Source organism: Peromyscus eremicus, chromosome 1 (assembly GCF_949786415.1).
Source record: "Peromyscus eremicus chromosome 1, PerEre_H2_v1, whole genome shotgun sequence".
NCBI classification, from domain to species: domain Eukaryota; kingdom Metazoa; phylum Chordata; class Mammalia; order Rodentia; family Cricetidae; genus Peromyscus; species Peromyscus eremicus.
This window is the reverse complement of record NC_081416.1, coordinates 69696621-69718804: the sequence shown is the minus strand read 5'-3', so window position 1 is coordinate 69718804 and position 22184 is coordinate 69696621. Positions and strand designations below refer to the sequence as shown.

At 43.7% G+C, this 22184-nt stretch overlaps 1 protein-coding gene across 3 annotated transcripts in view; it reads left to right on the top strand.

Moving 5' to 3' along the window:
• The first annotated feature begins 16468 nt into the window (after positions 1-16468).
• Zranb1 (zinc finger RANBP2-type containing 1) overlaps positions 16469-22184 on the top strand; it is a 59919-nt gene continuing 54203 nt past the window's right edge. Inside the window, exon 1 of one of the 3 annotated variants that reach the window (XM_059265344.1) lies at positions 16469-16487. The gene's annotated coding sequence lies outside the window, so the exon portion shown is untranslated. Of the gene's footprint in view, positions 16488-16738; positions 16865-22184 lie in introns of those variants that run through there. The other 2 variants (XM_059265337.1, XM_059265349.1) reach the window with 2 other exon arrangements.

Here is a 22184-nt window from a genome sequence, read left to right as displayed (position 1 = left end):
TCCAGGATGTCTCAGCATCTCTATCCATCCTGCTAGCTCTCAAAACAATGCCATTTTCTTTCCTGCAATCAGTTGATCTGCTGTTGGTCAAAATAAAGACCAGATGCACAGTATGTTCCATTTTGTTTGCTCTTCTAGACTGCAGGAGAGAAAATTCTCACTATGTCAATATCTTATTAATTCTTCATATTTTACTTTAGTTCCTTAGATGAGTGGGGTGCCATCCAAATGCTGCAGCAACTCCTTTTCCTTTGGGCCCCCGACTCGGGCTTTAGAATCCCCTGTGGGAGCAGTTTCTGTTGCCATGGCACCACAAATGATTTGTAAACCTTGAAAGGCTGTGATTGCACTAGACCCTCAAAGAGTTCACGATGTTGCCACGTGAGGATTGGGGTTATGTGAAGATATATTCACCGAGTGACTGACATCAGAGACTACCCCCCAGGCATCATCTTTAGAGCCTAATTTGATCACTTTCCTGACTCTTAATTGACAGATTTGCAATGGATGGTTCAAACAGCCAAAATAAGTCTCTTGACAGAAGGATGCTGAACCACAGCTGCCAGATGAAGTACTTCTTGGCCTTGATCGGTTATGGTACCTATACTCTGGGGCTGCTCGGGAGTCAGCCAAGAAGTGTCTCTTTTCTGTCACCGGTGATTATAGATCTCAGATGCACTGCCTCCTGCTTAGCTCGGACATCCATCCGTTGTCTGCTCTTCCCAGGAGCAGCTTTTTTTTTTTTTCTTTTTCCAAGATGGGTCTTAGCCTAGTGGTGGCCCAGGCCTTTAATCCCAGTGCAAAGCAAGTTCAAGGACAGCTAGAGCTACACAGATAAACCCTATTTTGAAAAACAAAAAAACAAAAAACAAAAAAAGAAAGAAAGAAAAGAAAGAAAGACAGGGTCTTACTACATAGCCCTGGCCTGGAACTCATGATATAGACAAATCTGGCCTTGAATTCACAGAGATCCACCTGTCTCTGCCTCTGCCTCCAGAGTGGTGGGATTATGGCCATGAGTCACCACATCTGACAGTGGCAGTCTCTTGACTTCATTATCAGTCATGCTCAGCATGATTCCCCTGTGTTTGGGAGATAGAGTCTACCCCAGGTTTAAAAGTTGTATGCATCCTATAAAAGATGCTATGGAGTGTGTAGCAGGATTTCTTTTGGGCCACCTACCAAATCATGACAAGAGACTTATTAGTTAAGAATGCTCGGTTTTGCCGGGTGGTGGTGGCGCACGCCTTTAATCCCAGCACTCGGGAGGCAGAGCCAGGCGGATCTCTGTGAGTTCGAGGCCAGCCTGGTCTACAAAGCGAGTTCCAGGAAAGGCACAAAGTTACACAAGAGAAACCCTGTCTCGAAAAACCAAAAAAAAAAAAAAAAAAAAAAAAAAAAGAATGCTCGGTTTTATCTTATTCTTGTTTCTTGCTAGCTCTTATAACTTAATTTAACCTGCTTCTATTCATCTATGTTTTGCCTTGGGGCTGGCAGCTGGCTGGTCCCAGGCATTTCCCTCTTTCTCCCTTGTTTTCTTCTCTCTCTTCTCTTGAGCCTAGATTCCTCCTCCTGCTTATTCTCTCTGCCCGCCAGCCCCACCTATCCCTCTACTGCCTAGCTATTGGCCATTTATTAGATGAATCAGGTGCCTTAGGCAGGCAGGGTAAAACAGCAGCACACCTGTACATAATTAAACAAATGCAGTATAAATAAATGTAACACATCTTTACATACTTAAAGTAATATTCCACAACAGGAGTGCCACAATCTCTACCCTGCTCCTTTACCAACAAGCTAGCTGGGCAGCCATTTGTTGGTGGCATAATGAAGGTAAATACATTCATTGTAGCCGGGGGTGGGGTGGGGGTGGGGGAGGCAGTAACTAGAGTCTAAATAAGGATGCTACCCTTGAGGTTCATGGAACCTGTGATCAGGCCCAGCTTAGCCTCCCTGTTGCCAGATCCTCTTCTGTTAATGGGTGCTGACCATGGGACATTCCATGAGCTGGCATTTATTGTGGCATAGAGCACAGTATGTGCTTGGGAGTTTGGGAGACCTTCCTTCTTTGTTCCTTCCCCGATGAATAAGGGGGAAAGAATGAAAACCAGCCCTACCTGTATGCACACAGTGTGTGAACACTCCTACGTGTTCACACTCTGTAAGGCGTGTGCCTTAATTTCTTTGGGCTATCATAAGCTACCGCCTTCAGGGCTTTGCACAACAGAAAGGCATCTTCTCTCACAGTTTAAGAGGCTGAGAGTTGGGAATCAAGTCATGGGCAGGGCCATGCTCCCTTCAAGGCTCTGGAAAGGAGGTGTCCTTACTTGTTCCTAGGTGTTAGCATTTGCCAGCTGTGGGGTTCCTCAACTTCTAGGCCTGTAACTAGAGTTTTCCTGCATGACCCACAGTCAGGACAAATCCGCCCACCTCAGCTTCCCAACATGGAGGCGGTATATTTTCTGCCAGCTCTGGGAGCTATCGTGGGTCTATGCTTTTATCCAAGCAGCGTGTAGCCCAAAAACCTCTTTTTTTTTTTTTTGTTTTGTACTAGCAAAGGCTAAATCCACCACGCAGCTTAATGTGCCACTTGCAGAGGCCTCATTCCCGCCATACTGCAGGTCGAGCACGCACGCTAGGAACTCTCCAGTAGCTCAAACCGGCAGCTGCTGCTCATTTGAGAGAGACAATTAGGAAGCTGTTTTTAGCTCCGTTTTAGAATCTTTTCTCAGGTTTTAGGTGGAAACTCTTGCCAACACGTTGGGCGCCATAGGCCGATCACTTCAACCTCTGCTTCCCTTGTCACATGGCCACCTGTGTCTCTGTGTGCCCTTCCCTCCTCTTGTAAAGACCCCACTCACTGGATTTCGAGTACATCCTACTAGTCACATTGACTGGTTACATCTACAAAGTCCTTATTGTTTAGTAAGGTCACATTCTGTGGTTACAGATAGAAATTTTGAGGGGATACCATTCAACCTTGTGCATGAAGTTGAGAAAGAAAGCTGAATTTCACAGTGAAATGCATCTCAAGTTAAATGACATTAAATGCGAGCCAGGCGGTGGTGGCTCACGCCTTTAAATCCCAGCACTCGAGAGGCAGAGGCAGGCAGGTGGATCTCTGTGAGTTTGAGGCCAGCCTGGGTTACAGAGTGAGTTCCAGGAAAGGCACCAAAACTACACAGAGAAACCCTGTCTTGAAACAAAACAAAACAAAACAAAAAAACAAATGAAATTAAATGCAAAAAATAATATCCATTTGTTCGTGTGTGGACACATATGCATGTGTGCTTGCATGCACATGCACTTTTACCAACAGAGCCATCTCTACAGCCCTGCAAAAGGTCTATTTTAAACCCAATGCAATATCCGTCTTATGTCTGTGTGCACACACACAGTTCAACAGTGCAGGTGAAAAAGATTTCTCAACAGTTACATGATGATTTTTTGGTGGATCCCCAGTTGAGGTGCTTCAACTTTTTGTTGTTGTTGAGACAAGTTTTCTCTGTGTAGCTTTGGCTGTTCTGAAACTCATTATGTAGACCAGGCTGGCCTCGAACTCAAGAGATATCTGCCTGCCTCTGCCTCTCAAGTGCTGGGATTAAAGGTGGACACTACCACTGCTTGGGGAGATGCTTCAGCTTTGCTGGAGCAGAGGCACTCAGGGTCTCTAGAATAGTTGGAGTTTCTAGAAAAGAATTTATTCATTGATTCATGGTAAAGTGGATCCTAAGGAATTGCTAGGGTTTGGTGTAGTCTGTTAAGATATAAGATAACAGCCACGTCAATGATTTCCAACAGTCTAATGTGATAGAAATAAAGGTTAATGTGTATGCAGATTTACCACTTCATGCCCAGGGAGGGCCGTGTCCACAAAGGTCAGCATAATGGGCTTCAAGAAGTCACACTACGGGACTGGAGAGACGGCTCAGGTTAAGAGCACTGACTGCTTTTCCAGAGGACCTGGGTTCATATTCCCAGCATCCACATGCATAACGCTCACAGCTGTCTGTAACTCCAGTTCCAGGGGACCTGACACCAATATGTACCACATATGAAGGCAAAACACCAATGCACATAAAATTAAAATAATAAACAAATTTTTTTTTAAAAAAAGTCACACTAATTCCTGTAAAAATGCCTCACCAATGAGTAAAAAAGAGTAAGTCTTTGTGGTTTCATAAACTCAAAGTCTGTTATCAGGACTCCAGCCACCTTTGCTAAGTGGATTCATCTTAGAGCCCTACACACGACTTCCACATGTAGACTGATTATGGAGGGAGGGGCAAATTCCAGAGCATTTGATCAGCGTCACGTGCTGAAGGATTTTACAGTTTTACGGTGGGTCAATCGTTTTTTGCAAGGGGTCAACAGACCTCTGTACCTGTAAGGAAATAACGTTCACTCGCATTTCTCTCCCTCCCCTGCCTTCTGTCTACCCCAGTGAAAGAAGACTTGAGGTAAATGCCTGGCTGGCTTGAGCAGAGGAGTAGGAAGTTGATGCATAACTGGAGAGTTTCTGAAGCTCAGTCCTGTGCTACCTTCTTTGTTAGGCTACAAGGCGGAGGTGACATGCACACTCTTGTTTGGTCTTCACGATAAATGTACAAAACAAGTATACTACTGTTCTCACTTCACAGGTGAATGAACAGAGTCGCCCAATTTAGTGTCTGGCTTAGAAATACAAGCTGGTATTATGCAGTGGACCACAGCCAGGCTCCCTATCACTTCTTCCTGTTGCACAAGCCATAATGGAAGGAGAAATAAGCCATTGGGAGCATCTTCACACCTTCCCCCCAGGCAGTTCATCTGGCCTCCCAGTACCCTGACTAAAGTTTGAAACGAAGCATGAGTCTCTTTCAATTTTAATTTTGTTTTATGAGCACACCTGTGTGCCTGAATATATGTATGTGCACTATGTGCGTGCAGGAGCCTACAGAAGTCAAAAGGAGGTGTCAGATCGTCTGGCCCTGGAGTTAAAGGCAGTTGTGAGCTGCCATGTAAATGTTGTGAACCAAACCCAGGTCCTCTGGAAGGGCAGTAAGTGCTCTTAACCACCGAGGCATCTCTCCAGCCACAAAACACTTGTCTTTAAGAGTAAATGGGGGCCGGGCGGTGGTGGCACGCGCCTTTAATCCCAGCACTCGGGAGGCAGAGGCAGGCGGATCTCTGTGAGTTCGAGGCCAGCCTGGGCTACCGAGTGAGTTCCAGGAAAGGCGCAAAGCTACACAGAGAAACCTTGTCTCGAAGAACCAAAAAAAAAAAAAAAAAGAGTGAATGGGGTTAATTGCTAAAGAAAATGTCTGGGTGCTCATAAATGGTGTAGGAAGCAGAACATGGTATAGTGATACGACTTGAAGTCTGAGGCACAGGAGGGGTCCCCAAGCTGCCCGTCTCTCTATAGATGCGTATGTTGGCATCCATCATCTAGCAATGTTTTATTCTAGTAACCACTTCAGTTCAGCCACTGCAGATGAAGGCTGGGACTGATGGTGGCATAAACCACAGGCTAAGCAGCTGGCTTACTGAAAAGCTAAGCAGGTCACAGTTTCATCAGAACTTAAGAGACCATTTGCCTGTAACAGTGATTTTACATTTTTGCACTTTATCTCGCCAGCTGCCTGTTGCTTACAATCTGAGCCAATGATGTGGTATGTGTGTGTATGTTTGCATGTGTGTATATATATTTGGAGGATGTTATGTCTTTCTTGATCACTTTCTACATTACATATTGTGCAGGGTCTCATGATGAACCCAGAGCTTGTTGTTTTGGCTAGTCTGGCTAGCCAGTTTGCCTTAAAATTACAAGCGAGTTGCCATATCCACCAGATGTTTATGTGGGTTCTGGGGATTCAAATTCTGTTCTTCAAGCTTGTGTGGCGAACTGCTACCTACTGAGCCACATCCCTAGCCCCACAATGACTTTTGTTTAATGATTTATTTGTTTTTATATGTATGGATGTTTGCCTGCATGTATGTCTGCACCACTTGTATCTTGTGTCTATAGAGGCCAGGAGGCACTGGATTGGATCCCTTGGAATTGGAGTTACAGATGGTTGTGAACCACCATGTGGGTGCTGGGAATTGAACTCAGGTCCTCTGGAAGAGCAGCCAGTGCTCTTAAGTGCTCTACAGCACTGCCCTCCCATCAGTTATTTTTACCAAGTAAAAGTTGGAAATTGATTTTTGGAATTTTGTTAGCATGTTGGAATTATGAAGCCACATCCCATACAGACATAAATATTTTTCCCTCTGTCTTCTGGAACTTTCTTGCACATATTTGGATAGGAAATGTGGCTTACTAATGTTTAGATTCAACAGCTCCTGTGATCAAGTTCTTCCTGATTTTTCTTGTCTACTTTCCAACTTCAGCTGATTTGTTTCCAAACGGAAACAAATTTCCAAATCTCCTTCCACAGGGCACAGACAGAGCAGCAATCTGTGGACAGTGATTATCTGGGTTAGTGCTGATAATCTCAGAAGTCAATGTGAATTGCATACTCTTTTTCACATATGACATTCCATATTCAAACAAAAATTCAGGTCTGGGAATGACTTTTACAGTGAATGCACCGTCATTTTAAAGACTGCTCATGTGGTCATTTCCATTTTACCCACTGTATGTAACCTACCGGGCACGTCTTTCCCAGCAATGATGGTGACATGTGGAGATAGTCAACCCCATGCATCAGGACTGCTGACAGCAGGCACATGTGAGTTCTTGGTTTATTCTCCACTAAGCTGATTACCTAGTACAGATTTGATCTGACCTCAAGATCTGCCAAACAACAGAAGGCTGTCCCCACAGCCTGCTGTGTCTGGGAGGGAACAGGGATAATATCCTCAAAGGTTGTGCTTAAATGTGGCTCTCCAAGTAACTGACCCTGAGTTCTTATGAGTTTGCCTTTTTCCTGTCTGGTTCTTCTCTTTCCTCCCTTAGAGGAATGATAGAGTGTGACTGAGGACTACACCTGATGCTTTCCTCTCTGCTCTGCACAGTGCACACAGATGAAAGCACCAAATATCCACATGCACAGATATATCCACAAACATACAAATAAATAAAATGTTAAAAAAATTGCTAATGATTGGGACTTTGAGGATAGCCTGGACTACATCAGATTGAGGTTAGTCAAAGCAACACAGACCTTGTTTCAGGAAAAAAAATTAAGTTCATTTGTTTATTCAATATTTTATTTTTAATACCTGTATGTACCATGTATGTACCTAAATGTCCAGGACATATCAGTAATCATCAAAACATCTAAACAAGGGGGAAGGCATATTTTGTTCAGTAAGTAGTAAGTTCTAAATGACATGTGAAGACTAGTAGGCTGGAGTTCACTATAGAACAATTCATGGTTTTTTTTTTTTTTTTTTTTTTTTTTTTTGGCTTTTCGAGACAGGGTTTCTCTGTGTAGCTTTGGAGCCTGTCCTGGAACTCTCTCTGTAGACCAGGCTGGCCTCGAACTCATAGAGATCTACCTGCCTCCGCCTCCCGAGTGCTGGGATCAAGCCCGGCCATGCTTTAATTTTTATGTTAACTGAGTGAGTCTGTGCTGGGCAGAAAGGTGCATTTAACAAATATTTATAGCCATTATAAATCTGCTATATCTCTGGTTACATAAAGGTCACAAAATGCTGGTTTTCATGATTCCCTATTAACCCCGAGGCTGCCAGGCGGGCTCTTCTCTTTGCTTCATTGTTTGAATGTGCGTAGTTTCTGAAGCAAATGAAATCATTTGCATGAGTCACTTGAGTTAACTTAAGACATGCTAGAATGATGTCATGGATAGTTTCAAATACTTTGAAACAGCTTTGGCCTGCATTATTTCTGAAATGAAAACTAGCCTAGCATTCCTAACTGCCGCTTTGGAATTACTTTTAGCTAATTTGTCATTGTATCATTTGGCAAAATGGCAGAATATTTTCAATCCCATAAGTGTTATATGATAAGACATGTGATGAAGGACTACTTTACAGATCAATTTTATTTATTTATTTATTTATTTATTTATTTATTTATTTATTTATTCATTCATTTATTGGTTTCTCTGTGTGGCAGCCCTGGTTATCCTGGAACTCACTTTGTAGAACAGGCTGGCCTCAAACTCACCTGCCTGTTTCCTGAGTGTAAGGATTAAAGGCATGAACCACCATACGCAGCTCAATATTTTTATTCTTATGTATGCATTCATGTCTGAATGTGATATTTGTACATTATGTGTGCTGATACACACACATATATACATGTATATCTATACACACATATACATATATACACACACACACATATGTACTCTTGGTATGTGAGCATGTGTGTAAGCATGAATATGTGCTTGGGATGACATAGATGTCAGTTTGTCCATAGTGAAATGAAAAGAGGTTTGTTAAAAACAATTGGGCATGCCAGGCAGTGGTGGTGTATGCCTTTAATCCCAGCACTTGGGAGGCAGAGGCAGGTAGATCTCTGTGAGTTCCAGGCCAGCCTGGTTTACAGAGCAAGATTCAGGACAGCCAGGGCTACACAGAGAAACTCTGTCTCAAAAAAACAAACAAACAAAACAATTGGGCAAGTAAATATCCCCTTGAACCCATGATCTTCCTGCCTCTACCTTTTTAGTAGGACTACAGGCATGTACCACTAAGCTCAGGTTTTGGTCTATGGTTTATCCTTTTGCCTGAGTTTGTGGTTTAGGTGTATGTGTGTTTGTGTATGAATGTTTGTATGATGTCACCATACATATATATGCAGATGCACTTACAGATGTGCGTGGAGGTGCCTTCTTTGATTGTTCTAAACTTTATTTATTGAGGCAGAACCCAGAGCTTGAAAACTCTGCTTAGCTAGCTGGCTTGGTCTGGAAATCTCTTCTCCACCTTTTGAGTGCTGGAATTACAGATGGGCCACCATACTCATCCAGTATTTTTGTTGTTGTTGTTTTATTTTTTGAGACAGGGCTTCTCTGTGTAACCTTTGTCTGTTCTGGAACTCACTCTGTAGACCAGGCTGGCTTCAAAATCACAGAGACCCACCTGCCTCTGTCTCCGGAGTGCTGGGGTTAAAGGCATGCGTCACCACTGCCTGGCTACTCATTCAGCATTTATGTGAGTTCTGGGGATCTGAACTTAGGTCCTTATGTTTGTGTGGCAAATGCTTTACCTAATAAGCTATCTTTTTGGATGAGATGAGGGGAGGGGTTTCTCACTAAATAGCCTTACCTGGAACTCACTATGTAGATCAGGATTGAACTCACAGAGATCCATCTGCCTCTGCCTCCCAAGTGCTGGGATCAAACACATGCACCACCACACAGGCCAGAATTACTTTTTATTTTTATTTTTTAATTGAAATGTATTTATTTATTTATTATTTATTTTATTCCTTTTTATTGAAGAGGGAGCAAGTGATAGCAAGTGAGTATGAGCATGGCTCATTGTGTGTGTGTAGGTCAGAGTTCATCTTGTAGGAGCTAGTTCTCTTCTTCCACCATGTGGGTCCTGGGGATCGAACTCAGGTTAGTTAGTCTTAGTGCCAAGTGCCTTTGTTGAGCCATCTTGCCAGCTCCTGGGATGATGATGATGTTGATGATGAAGATGATGTTGATGATGATTGTTGTTGTTGTTTCAAGATGGGGTTTCTCTGTGCAGCCCTGGCTGTCTTGGAAATCACTCTATAGACCAGGTTGGCCTAGAACTCACAGATCCACCTGTCTCTGCCTACTGAGGGCTGGGATTAAAAGGATGCGGCACCACCACCTGGGTGCTGCTGCTGATTATTATTATTTTAATGCACAAAAATAAATGACATTACAAGGTAACTGACTACATTGAAATATTAGTTATTGAAATGATTTTAAAAACCTGTAATATTCATTCATATGCTTCAATGACATATTAAGTGACAAGACCCAGTGGCAGATCATAGGTCACCATTGCTTTGCAGCTGTGAACATAAATCGTATTTTGAGCTGGCCACAACCATAGGTAATCCCATACAGAATCTATGCTTCTAGGTGCCAAAGCCATAGGTCTGCTATTGTGGTTGATGACTGTGCTGATAAGTGATGTAAATACTACATCTTGGTTAATCAAGATGTATTTTCTTCACATCCAAGTTCAGGGTCTGCTAGAGGGCATGAAGAGCCTTGGGTTAGGCACCATCCCCCTGCAGTCTGTCAGCCCCCTGACACAGAGAGCCTTATTTGTCTCTACATTGCCAATTCTTAATACAGTACCTGGTATAGACTCAGTCTCCAACAACCATTGTCTGATGAAGTAAAACACAGAGCAAATGAAGTGGTGCTAACCACGTGACTGCAAGACTGCAAGGACTTTGTTTATTCCACCAGATCTTCGGGAACTGTCAGGGAAATAGTATTTTGTGTTTCCCTCCCTCCCTTCCTCCCTCCCTCTTTCTTTGAGACAGACAGGGTCTCTCTATGTAGGCCTGGCTATCCTGAACTCACTCTGTAGACCAGGCTGGCCTAGACTCACAGAGATCCACCTGCCTTTGCTTCCTGAGTGCTGGGATTAAAGGTGTGTGCCACTATGCCCAGCTGTACTTTCTGCCTCTCTGTTGAAGAAGCGGGGACTCAGGGACCAGGCAATAGATACAGAAGAGTATAATTTGGACTCAGGACTGTTTGACTCCAAAGTCTGTGACTGGGCCACTCACAGCTCTAGGTTCAGATGATAACACAAGTGAAGTTATGTCAGACCCTGGCATGTTTTGCTGTTTCCCCCTGTCCTCTTCCTCCTTGGGCTGTACTGGCGATCAATCTCAGGTTTTCATACACAGCAGACAAGAGGTCGTCTAATGAGCTACACTCACTTACAAAGAATCAATAAAATAGCAATGATTCTCTCACAACTCAGCGAGTCTAGCTTATACGGACAACTGGCCAAAGAGTTATTAGAAGCATTCTTAGTCTAGCCGCAGGGTGCTTTGTTCCTATTGCTGTAGGAAACCCAGAGAAGACACCAGAACTGTGCCAGGAAGCTGTTGACTGGATACATGCAATAAGGTCCAGAAGACATTAGTCCAAAAAAAAGGTCGGTCCTCCGACCATACCAAGATTGGGGTTTTTGCACATGTAGAATTTGTGTCCTCTTTCTATACAACGACATACTCTGTGATTGGGTGTTTTAAACTACTAGACAGTGATGACTAGAAAGAGAAAGGAGGAGACAAGGGGCTCCGGGGGGAGCACCAGAGTACATGCCAGCTAGCATGTATGCCTGGGCTGGCTGGGCCTTGACCAGTCCACAGAGCTGTTTCTTGTTGCTCTTTCTCAGTCCTCTAGGGTTTCCTCTTCCCCCTACCACACTATGACTATTAATTCCTGCCAGTTAGGTGAGACCTGCTGCAGGACAGTTGAAGAATGTCAGAGGGACCAGTAGGAAGGTATGATGTACGTGTGTGTATGCACATTCATGTGAGCAAAGGTATGCACGTCATAACTCAAGTGGAGGTCAGAGGAAAACCTGGGGCGTTGGCCCTCACCTTCCACTTTGAGGGACCCTCTGTTGTCTGCCTCTATCTATGCCATTCTAGCTGGCCTATGAACTTCTTGGGGATTCTCTTGTCTGTCTCTTCTTCCCATTTTGCCTTGAAAGCACTGGGATTACAGATGTGTGATAACATATCCAGATTTAAGTTGGTTCTGGGGATTTGAACTCAGGTCTTCAAGCTTGTGTGGAAAGTGCTTTTCTTACCCACCAAGCCATCGCCCCAGCCCCAGAAGAGCTATATTTTTGTCTGATGCTTCCCAAGTTTATTTTGTCTGCTCACGGGAGATTTTATTTTCTGTGCAGGCTTGTGGCTGGCATCCAGGAAGGCCACAAGAAGGTACTAGTTTCCCAAAAATCAGTGTCTTTTGTTACAAATGCCAACATGCAACAAAGGCTGCTCTGAATTTAACTTCCCTCTGGCTTTCCAACGATCCCTCCTCCACCTTCTTTCTCTCCTTTGTTTGCAAAAGGGCAAAGATATGCTGAAAACAGAACTTTTTCCCTGGGCCTACTCCCTCACTGTGGCTGTCCCTCTATTTCCTGTCTTCCTCTTGTGGCCAAAGCTCCTGGATGGTAGTCTGTAAACCCATGCATGGCTTTAGCTTTTAAAACTTGGCATCTTTCCTAATCATCCTACTGAGAACTGTTCTCTGTAAGGTCAGGGAAGCTGTTTGTCAAATACACTGACCTTTTTATGGGTCTAATTTTCAAAATCTGCATATTCAGTACTATTTTGGGAACCATGTACTTGATGCTCACCATTCCTGCAGCTTCTGTAATGTCCACCTTTTTGAATATTCATTCTTTTTTCTCTGTTGGGAGTTTTCCCACTTCTTAGACTTCCACAGTGACTGCTCTGTAGCCAACTCTGATGTTTGTGATCAGCCTGGCATATTTCCTAGTTCTAACAATCCTTCGCTGCACTCTTCTGAGTGCTGGATCTGTAGACAGCTGATCTGAGGAGGGCATCTCACTGCACCTAGTTCTTCCTGTGAATCCTGACATTGTTCATATCATAGTCACGCAGTTCTCTGACTTCTGATTCTTCCTGCTGCCCCAGTTTCAGGTACTGGCAAACCATAAATAGAAAGGTTCTTAAACAAAACCTTTTCCTAGTGAGCCTCATCACTCACTGCACTCCACCTGTCCCTCCTTTCCACTCCCAAGGCTACTCAGGTTTTAGCTCCTTGTCTTTCAATTGCTTTTTCTGCCCCTATTTCTATAGTTTTCCTTTCGTTTGTATCACAGACATTCCAGGAAGGTAGTTCTCATAAGGCATCTTATCATGCAAGACTCTTTTGGTGGCTATTAAAAAAATATTTTAAGCTGGGCATGGTGGTGCATGCCTTTAATCCTAGCACTTGGGAGGCAAAGGCAGGCTCCTGTGAGTTAAAAGGCCAGCCTGGCTTAAATTGGAAATTCTAGTTCAGTCAGGGCTATACAGTGAGATCCTGTCTCAAAACAAAAAAATATTTTATCTCTAATTATGTGTGTGGGTATGTGCACATAAGTGCAGGTGCTCCTGGAGTCCAGAAGGCATAGGATCCTCTAGAGCTGGAGTTACAGGTGGTTGTGAGCTGCCCACCATGTTTGCTGGGAACTGGACTCCAGTCCTCTTAACTTTGGAGCCACCTCTCCAGTCCAGGCTTTCTACTATTAACAGAACTAAGTAGAAATCCTCAAATGGAAAGCAAGAGAAACATGATGGAATGTATTTTCTGCAGGTAGCTCAGGAAACACCTAACAGAAAAGGCATAGCAAACAACATTGACCCTATTTGTTACCATGGTGGTTCCAAGAAATATATTACTTCATTCTTTAAATGAATTATTTCTCAAACCACAAATATACCTAAGAAAATGGTGTTTTCTTTGCCAAATAGTACAAACCAGTCTTTTTCAATTTTTAAATTACGTGTATGTGTGAGATTGTGCATGTGTGGACAAATGCCTCTCTTGGCACACTTGTGGTACAGGACAACCCATGGGAATTGGCTCTCTTCTTCCACTATGTGAGTTCCAGGGACCAAACTCAGGTCATCAGACTTACGGCATGTTTACCACAAGAGCCAACTCATAGGCCTCCAAGTTCGTTTCTTTTTCTTTTTTGTTTTTCTTTCCCCCTTTCCTTTTTGGTTTTCCAAGACAGGGTTTCTCTGTGTAACAGCCCTGGTTGTCCTGGAACTCTCTTTGTAGACCAGCTTAGCCTCGAATTCACAGAGATCCACTTGCCTCTGTCTTCCAAGTGCTGGGATTAAAGGCATGCACCACCAACACCTAGCCCAAATTGTTTTCTTATCTATGACCAAGTCATTTATTCTGTTTGTTGGCATGTTAAATCACTTAGTATCTATAGATATGGTGCCTCATGTGCAGAATTTGGGGGTAGGACTCCAAGAGTAGTTTTCAAACCTGGATACACATTAGAGTAGCTGAAGGATGTTTAAGACCTGTTGATGCCCAGAAACTCCTACTAGGGACCTTCTCAATAGATCTCAACAGGTGGAGCCCAACATCTATGTTTAAAAAGCTGCACCATCGATTCTAATGTGTTGCCAGGGTTGAAAACTAATACATTCCCTTTTGTGTATGTTCTTGTGGGTGTGTGCAGGCCTGGAGGCAAAGGTCAACCTTCGATGTCATTCTTCAAGAACATCCACCTTTGTGTTTTGAGGCAGGGTTTCTCACTGGCCTGCAACTAGTTGTGATCTGCTGGCCATGGGAGCTCAGGATCCTCGTCTCCTTTCTGGCAGTGAGATCACAAGCATGCTCTACTACACTTGACTTTCTTATGTGGATTCAGGGGCCGGAACTCTAAGCTCTTTATGTACTGATCCATCTCCTCAGTTCTGAGAACTACTAGATTCCTATCAAGTGTCTTTTTGTCTTTAAAGTGGTTTTCTGACTTTGTTCTTCCTTTCAATGATAAGTTACCTTTCACTTTAGTTTACTTAGCAATCCCATTTGGTAATTGTGGTTATTTTTGACTTAGCCTCTTTCTGTGCCATTGTTCTTGCCACTAGGATGAGCCTTCCTTACTTTGTGTGCTTATTCCTTGGTACGCAGATTTTTACTAGACTAAACTGAATTAAAAAGCTTCCTCTTGGGGCTGGAGAGATGGCTCAGCAGTTAAGAGCACTGACTGCTCCTCCAGAGGACCCGGGTTCAATTTCCAGCACTCACATGGCAGCTAACAACTGTCTGTGATTCCAAGCTCTGACACCCACACACAGACATACATGCAGGCAAAACACCAATGCACACAAAATAAAGATAAATAAAAAAAAGCTTCGTCTAAATCATATTGTTTTTTCTTGCTAAAATAACATACAGCTTGGACACCTCATCATGTGATTGCTTATTTGTAGGTAAAATGCTGTGAAGCTTTGATTCAGGAAGGGGAAGCTGGAAGTATTCAGAAGTGCTTAAAGGAAATATTTCCAAAGTGTTAGTTGAACTATTGTTCTTACATAATAACACGGTGTGTGATTCTATCTATATATGAGTTAATTATATGCTCAAGAATGTGTTGTTTTATAGGCAAAAGGCTATTTCTGTTTAAACTGAATTCATGGATAAGCTCTTGAGCAGCATGAGGGTGTTGAAGGCCTCTACTTCATAGCAATGACTACGGAAAAAGAAGCACCCCAAGGGTTATGGAAGACGTTGGTGAAGGGAAGCTATAAAAGACATTACTCTTTGCTGGCCATGGTGCAGCTGTACATATATCTTATATCATTTAATGCAAAGAATTTAGAATACCATAGACAGTTTTACAAAGTGAGGTCCTACCCAAGTTTGGAAACGTCAAACTTCAAGTAACATGGTCATCCTCTTGTACCTGATAGATCCAACACAACCACTAAATGCCCTCCCAAAGTGCTGTAATTTTCTGGCAACATACTATTTAAACGTTTTTATTTTTATGTGTGTGTTTGTGTAAGTGAGTGTGGGTGCTGGTAGCAGCACAAGACGTCACGGAACCCCCTGGAGCTGGAGTTACAGGAGACTGTAGCCCACTGAAGTGGCTGCTGGGAAGTTAACTCTGGTTCTTCGAAAGAGCAGAAAGTGCTCTTAAATGCCGGTCATTTCTCCAGCCCCCATATTATTATTATTTTTTTTTTTAAATCACATTTACTTATCGCGTGTGTAGATCAGAAAACTTGTGGGAGTTCTCTTGTTCCACTATGTGGGTAGTGAGAACAGAACTCAGGTCGTCAAGCTTGGCACCTTTACCCACTTCGGCCCTCAACACATTACTTCTAAAGCAATTTACACTTTGAAAAAGTTTGAGTATAAAAATTTTTTAGGTGAAGCCGAGCATGGTGGTGGCACACCTCTAAGTACAGCACTCGGGAGGCTGAGGCAGGAGGTTCAGGAGTTCAGGGCCAGTCTCGGCTATTTATTGGGGTTAGAAGCAGACTGGGCTACAAGAGACCCCTTATCAATCAATCAATCAATCAATCAATCAATCTCAATCAATAAAATGCAAACTAAGCAGAGCTTGTAATCCCAGCACTCTTAGGGAGGCTGAGGCAGGAAGACTATTAGGAGTTCTAGGTCAGCCTGAGCTACAGAATGGGAGTCTGTCTCAAAATACTGAAATTAAAAAAAAAAAAGTTTTAAGTTGCATAAGGAACAGCGAAACAGCCTCCCAGTTAGCAAGCAGCTCACTTCTGAGATGCAAGACTCGCGCTTGATTCAAAGCTCTGGCGACTCTGCTGCAAAGAAGAGCCCACGGCGGCCCCGCGTACCTGCCTCCTGCCTTCCACATGCATCCCCTACCTGCACTTCGGGACACTTGCCAACGCCGAGGACGCGTCGCGGGACCGCGCGCGCCGCGGCCTCACAATCAGGACGCACGCTGCTGACGTCAGCGGCCGCGGCCCGCCTCCTGCGCCTGGAAAGAGCCGGCTGTCTATTGGCTGGACTTCCGGCGGCCTCGGAACCAATCACAGGACGGCGAGCAGCAAGGTCCAGTCCCTGACGTTGTGCGGTCGCCGCGGGGTTTATTTAGCTCTAGGGTCCTGACCGCCGCCATTCGGAGTCCTCAGCGCCCGAGGCAGTCCCTCGTCCGCTCCGCCCCTGCCCCCGAGCCGCGGCCCCCGCCTCCGCGCCGCCTCTCCGCCCCTCCGGCCGCTGGGAGCCGCGCGCGGGCCCGCGGAGACCATGTCCTGACTGAGGCGGGAGGGCGGAGGCGGCAGCAGCGGGGTGGGCGGCGGCGCCGAGGGAGGCGGAGAGGGGCCGGGCTCGGCTCATCGCCGCGGGCCGTGCGGGAGTCGCCGCCGCCGCCGCTGCCGCGGCCGCCGGGCGCCGCGCGTCAGACGGGGAGGAGGAGCCGCGGCCGCCAGGTAACCGGGCCAGGGCTGGGGGCGCCGCGGCACAGGCCCCTCGCGGGTCGGCCGCGGCCTGACGGGGCCTCGCGGGGCCCAGGCTGCTGAGCCTCCGGGCGGCAGCGTTGCGGGGAAAGCTCATCGCAGGCCCGGGACTGCCGGCAGCCGCGCGTCCATCTTGGGCTTCCCGGTGCGGGGAGAGCCCAGAGGCTGAGGGAGAGTGGCCCGCTCGGCTTGTTTACCGACCTGAGTTGGCCACTGTCGGCTGCCTGCCTGGCGCTGCCCTTCTGCCCGCCGCATTCCGGCAACTGGGATTCCTCCCGAGTCCGAGTGTGTGGGTCTTGTTCCCATTCCTCAAGTAGGCCGTAAGCACCCGCATTTGTCGCTATAAGTTGGTGCTGGTCTCCAAACTTGTATTTTGGTCCCTTGTCCGCTTTCTCTCCGGCTGGTACAGTGGCTTGCCGCTGTTGCCATTTTAAAGCAAATCAGGGCGAGAGTTGAGGCTTCCGGTGGCGATGAGCACCTGGAACTCTGCTCCTAGTAACGATCGCTTAGTGCAGCTACCTTGTGCTTTGTTGTTGTTTTTCTGCTCAGATTTGGCCGGTCATTGCACAGACAAAAATGTAATACTTGCTTTAAGCGCCGGGGACAGGCAGTTTAGGTTAAGCAGGAAGTTTGAACCCGCCCATTATCTTGGAGACACACTGGTGTTTTGAAACCACCTTGCTTAGAATTTTGTATCTCAGCCCTCGATTTCCCCTTTCGGTTACCATACCCTGACTCACTGTTATCCTCTACTGCTGCCGGTGTTTGGGCTCATCGTACGTTTGATCTGTGATGATGATAATAAACATGATGTACAAATACTTGGAAGTGTTATATAATGAATGGCTCCTGTACCCTGTGGTCTCTCATTTAGTTGACTTTCTGTCAACTTTTGCAGCATCCATGGTACCTTTGGTGATCAAACATGGGTGACTTGGTATACGTAGAGAAGCCAGGGGAGATCTTGGTTTGACAGGGGCCATTAGAAAATGGCTATACTTGGGAAAGGTAAAGCTGGATCCTGTTAATTTAATTAAATGAAGTAATTGTAAATATATTTAGAAGCCTGCTCTCTTTTGATTTGGGGGCTCGTAAAATAGTCTCATTAAACTTTTGTAACTTTTTTTAATTGAGGGTAATGAGACATTTTACATTTTTCTGGAGAGGATTTTATTTGAATGCTTTGAGAGATTTTTACTTGTTGCTATTTTAACACCTTTATTAGTGCTTTTGAGTGTTGGGACACCCATTTATTTACTCTTGAAATGTGTTTGGGATAGGATGATGAACTCATTCACGGTAGTGTATTTTAAGCTAATGGCCTTGATCCAGCTCAGTGTACTCATAGGGGTTATGACATATCACTTTTAAAGTCTGAGGATTAAGCTGAGAATGGTGGCGCACGCCTTTAGTCTCAGCACTCAGGAGGCAGAGGAAGGTGAATCTCTGAGTTCTGGGCCAGCCTGGTCTATAGATGGAGTTCCAAGATAGTAAGACTATACAGAGAAAAACCTTCCTCCTCCCATCAAAAAAAAAAAAAAATAAAATAAATAAAAAATAAAGTCTGAGGATTAACAGAATTCAGTTGTACAACATTTGAGGTAAATTGATTCATGTGTAATTGATACAGTGAGAGTCATTTCATGTATTTTATATTTATATTGCTTTTATAAATTTTAAACTTTAAATGTAGTTGCAGAAGTAGGATGCTAACTTTTTATGTAACTTGATTCGGTTTTATATGGGCTTTGCTATGGCCTTCCCCTCTTCCCTAGAAATACCCTCTTGTTTGAACACTTTTCTCAGTTTGTGGTGGCTTATTTGGAATATGACAATTCCCACTTATGCCTTGGGTACATTATATTTTGTGTATTTAAACACACCTCTTGCCACAATATATAAACCTATAGAAATGAATGAAAAACATTCAAACTCCTTATGGTGTTCAAGTTTCTCAGTAGTCTGGTGTTGATGTATCCTTTAGTATTAATTTTTTCTTCTTCCCTATGTGAAGCTCAGTCTAGCCAAACTTAAATTTTTTGTTCCTGTGAAGTCTCCTCTTGGTCTTTATTTAATCCACCCTTTCTGTATTCATGGGTCTTAGTGTGATTCATGGGTCTTAGTGTGGGACAACTTCAGTGCTGTCTCCTAAGAACCCTCTTGAGGCTGGGCCCTGGTAGCACATGCCTTTTATCCTAGCACTTGGGAAGCAGAGGTGTGAGTTTAAGGATAGTTAGAGCTACAAAGAGAAACCCTGTGTCGAAAAACAAACAAAACAACAAAAAATAACCCCCTGAGAGCTTAACCTGGAGGGATATATTTGCTCTTCTTTTGTGTGAAACTTTTCTACCTTTTTTTCCCCTTATTCTGTGGTAATGTAGATTTCTTTTTATGACTTCTGCTTCCCAACTGTATTTTTAAGGATCAGAGAAATGAGTTTATCTATGGAGACAGTACAGTTGGCCCTGAAAATACGGTCTGGCAAAGTATTTCTGGTTATAGAGGTATTCCAGGATATACAGTTTATATGCTTTCTACTATTGGAGTTTCTGGGATTTTGGTTGACTTATGAGACAAAATATTTGAAACTATGGTCATGTCTTAAAAATACTTGGTCAGTATGTTTACATCTGTTAGCACCTTTTTTTTTTAAACTAGTACAAGGTGTTGATATTTTTCCAATGACTGTATTATATTATTCAAATGAAAATGTCTGGTTTCCTTCACTGGGTCTGAGGCAGTTACTTGGCTTTGGGTTTGGTACTAGTGACAGGAAGGGTAGCCATCCTGCATTGTATGCAAATGACATGGGAAGGAGCAATAATTTGTAGCCTCAGTTTGCATTTCTATCCTCTGATGCTGACGGTATGTATCAAAAGGCCAATGAGACAGAGGAATATGTGATGTACCTCAGAGCTAGAATGCTTACCTAACAAATTTGATCCCTAGCATCATAAAAATAATAAACAAACAGGTAAGCTTTAGCTTCATTAAATACAAAGAGAAATAAAAGAAGAAAGTTAATTATATGTCCTAAACAAGGAAGCAGAGAATTGAAGGGGGTTATTTAAAGCAAAACAACAACAACAAATCACAGCCATTATATACTGTCTTCTGAATTCGAATTGCAAGTGTGTTATTGCAGCTTAATATGCGGCACTAAATGAGGATCCTTTCCTTCAGCTACACAACAGGGATTTTGGCATACATATAAAGAATACTGTCTCAAAATAATGAGCTTATAGTTGAGAATAATTAGGCTTAAAGTTCAGTAAATTTCAACATACAATAGGAGAAATGGATAGCTACATTCAAAAAAATTAAGTTGGAACCCTGATTCATCTAATATTTTATAGTTTAGCTCTTAAATTTATGTTTATGGTCAGCCAGGCGGTGGTGGCATAGGCCTTTAATCCCAGCGTTTGGGAGGGAGAAGCAGGTGGATCTCTGTGAGTTCAAGGCCAGCTTGTTCTGCAGAGTGAGTTCCAGGATAGCAAGGGCTGCACAGAAAAACCTTGTCTCAAAAAGAAGAAAAAAAAGTTTATAAATGATATGAAGTAAGGGATCCAACTTAATTATTAGTAGGAATGTTAACTGATCTAGGCTTCAGTCTCATTACTGGTATTGGTCTATGAAAGTGCTTTTTACAAATCCAAGTAGCCCATTGACTTGATAAGGTTACATTATTATTATTTTAGTTTTTTTTTGAGACAGAATTTCTCTGTAGTTTTGGTGCCTGTCCTCGAACTTGCTCTGTGGACCAGGCTGGCCTCAAACTCAGAGAGATCCGCCTGTGCTGGGATTAAAGGTATGCGCCACCAACACCCGGCTACATTAATATTTTTAATAGTTAATCAGTTTGTTGGTTCAATTATTTATCTCACTTGGATATGTAACTATTTATTTATTTATTTATTTATTTATTTATTTATTTATTTATTTATTATTATTTTGTCTTTTCAAGACAGGGTTTCTCTGTGTAGCCCTGGCTTTCGTATAACTCACTCTGTAGACCAGGCTAGCCTTGAACTCAGAAGTCGAACTCACAGGCCTCGAACTCAGGTCCACATGCTTTGCCTCCCAAGTGCTGGGAATAAAGGCATTCAACACCAGGCCCACCTGTTTGTTTTGTTTGACAGGGTCTCAGTGTCTCATGGCAAGCCTAGAACTTGCTATGTAGAGCAAGCCAGCCTTGAACTCATAGAAATCTGTCTGCTTCTGCCTTCTGACTGTTGAGATTAAAGTTGTGTACACTGTGCCTGGTGCAATGTATTTTGTGCTTGTACACTCATGAACCTTTCTTCTTTTTTTTCTTCTCTTCTTCCCTAATAAACTTATCTGGGGTCAGAGAACAGAACAGCCACTAGATATAGAGGCCAGAAAATGGTGGCACACACGCCTTTAATCCTGTCACTTGGGAAGCAGAGATTCATCCGGATCTCTGTGAGTTTAAAGCCACACTGGAAACAGCTAATGTTGACTCATGCCTTTTAATCCCAGGAAGTGAGCCTTTAATCCCAGGAAGTGATGGCAGAAAGCAGAAAGATATATAAGGCATGAGGACCAGGCACTTAGAGCCTGGTTAAGCTTTTAGGCTTCTGACTAACAGTTCAGCTGAGAGCCATTCGGATGAGGACTCAGAGGTTTCCAGTCTGAGGAAACAGGATCAGCTGAGGAATTGGCGAGGTGAGGAAGCTGTGGCTTGTTCTGCTTCTCTGATCTTCCAGTATTCACCCCAATACTAACTAGGCCCTGGGTTTGTTTTTATTAATAAGACTCTTTAAGATTCATGCTAAATCCTCCTCCTCCTCTCTTCTTTGAGACAGGTTCTCATGTAGCCCAGCTTTCCTAAAACTTGGCATGTAGGTGGATTTCTGATCTTCTGCCTCTGCCTTCCCAATGCTGGAATTACAGGAATGTGCTGGAGATATAACCCATGCCCTTGTTCATGCTAGATGAGTCCTCTGTCAATTAAGCTAATCCCCAGCTCTGCAGTACCAAACTGTTAAGAAGGCAGCATTTTACTACATTTTCCTGAAGTATACTCATCTGTGGAAGTTTAGGATGAAAGGAACTTCGGTTTGTATTTTGTTGTATTTCTCACTTTTAAACCATACCTGTAAGTTGTAGAATTTTTTTCTTTTCTTTCTAAGACAGGATCTCATTGTGTACTCCAGGCTAGTTTGGTGAATACTTTGCAGGCTGACCTAGAACTTGAGGAAAGTGATCCTCCTACCTTAGCTTTCTGAGTGCTGGCTTTGTTAGGCATATGCTACCACTCACAGCTATATTA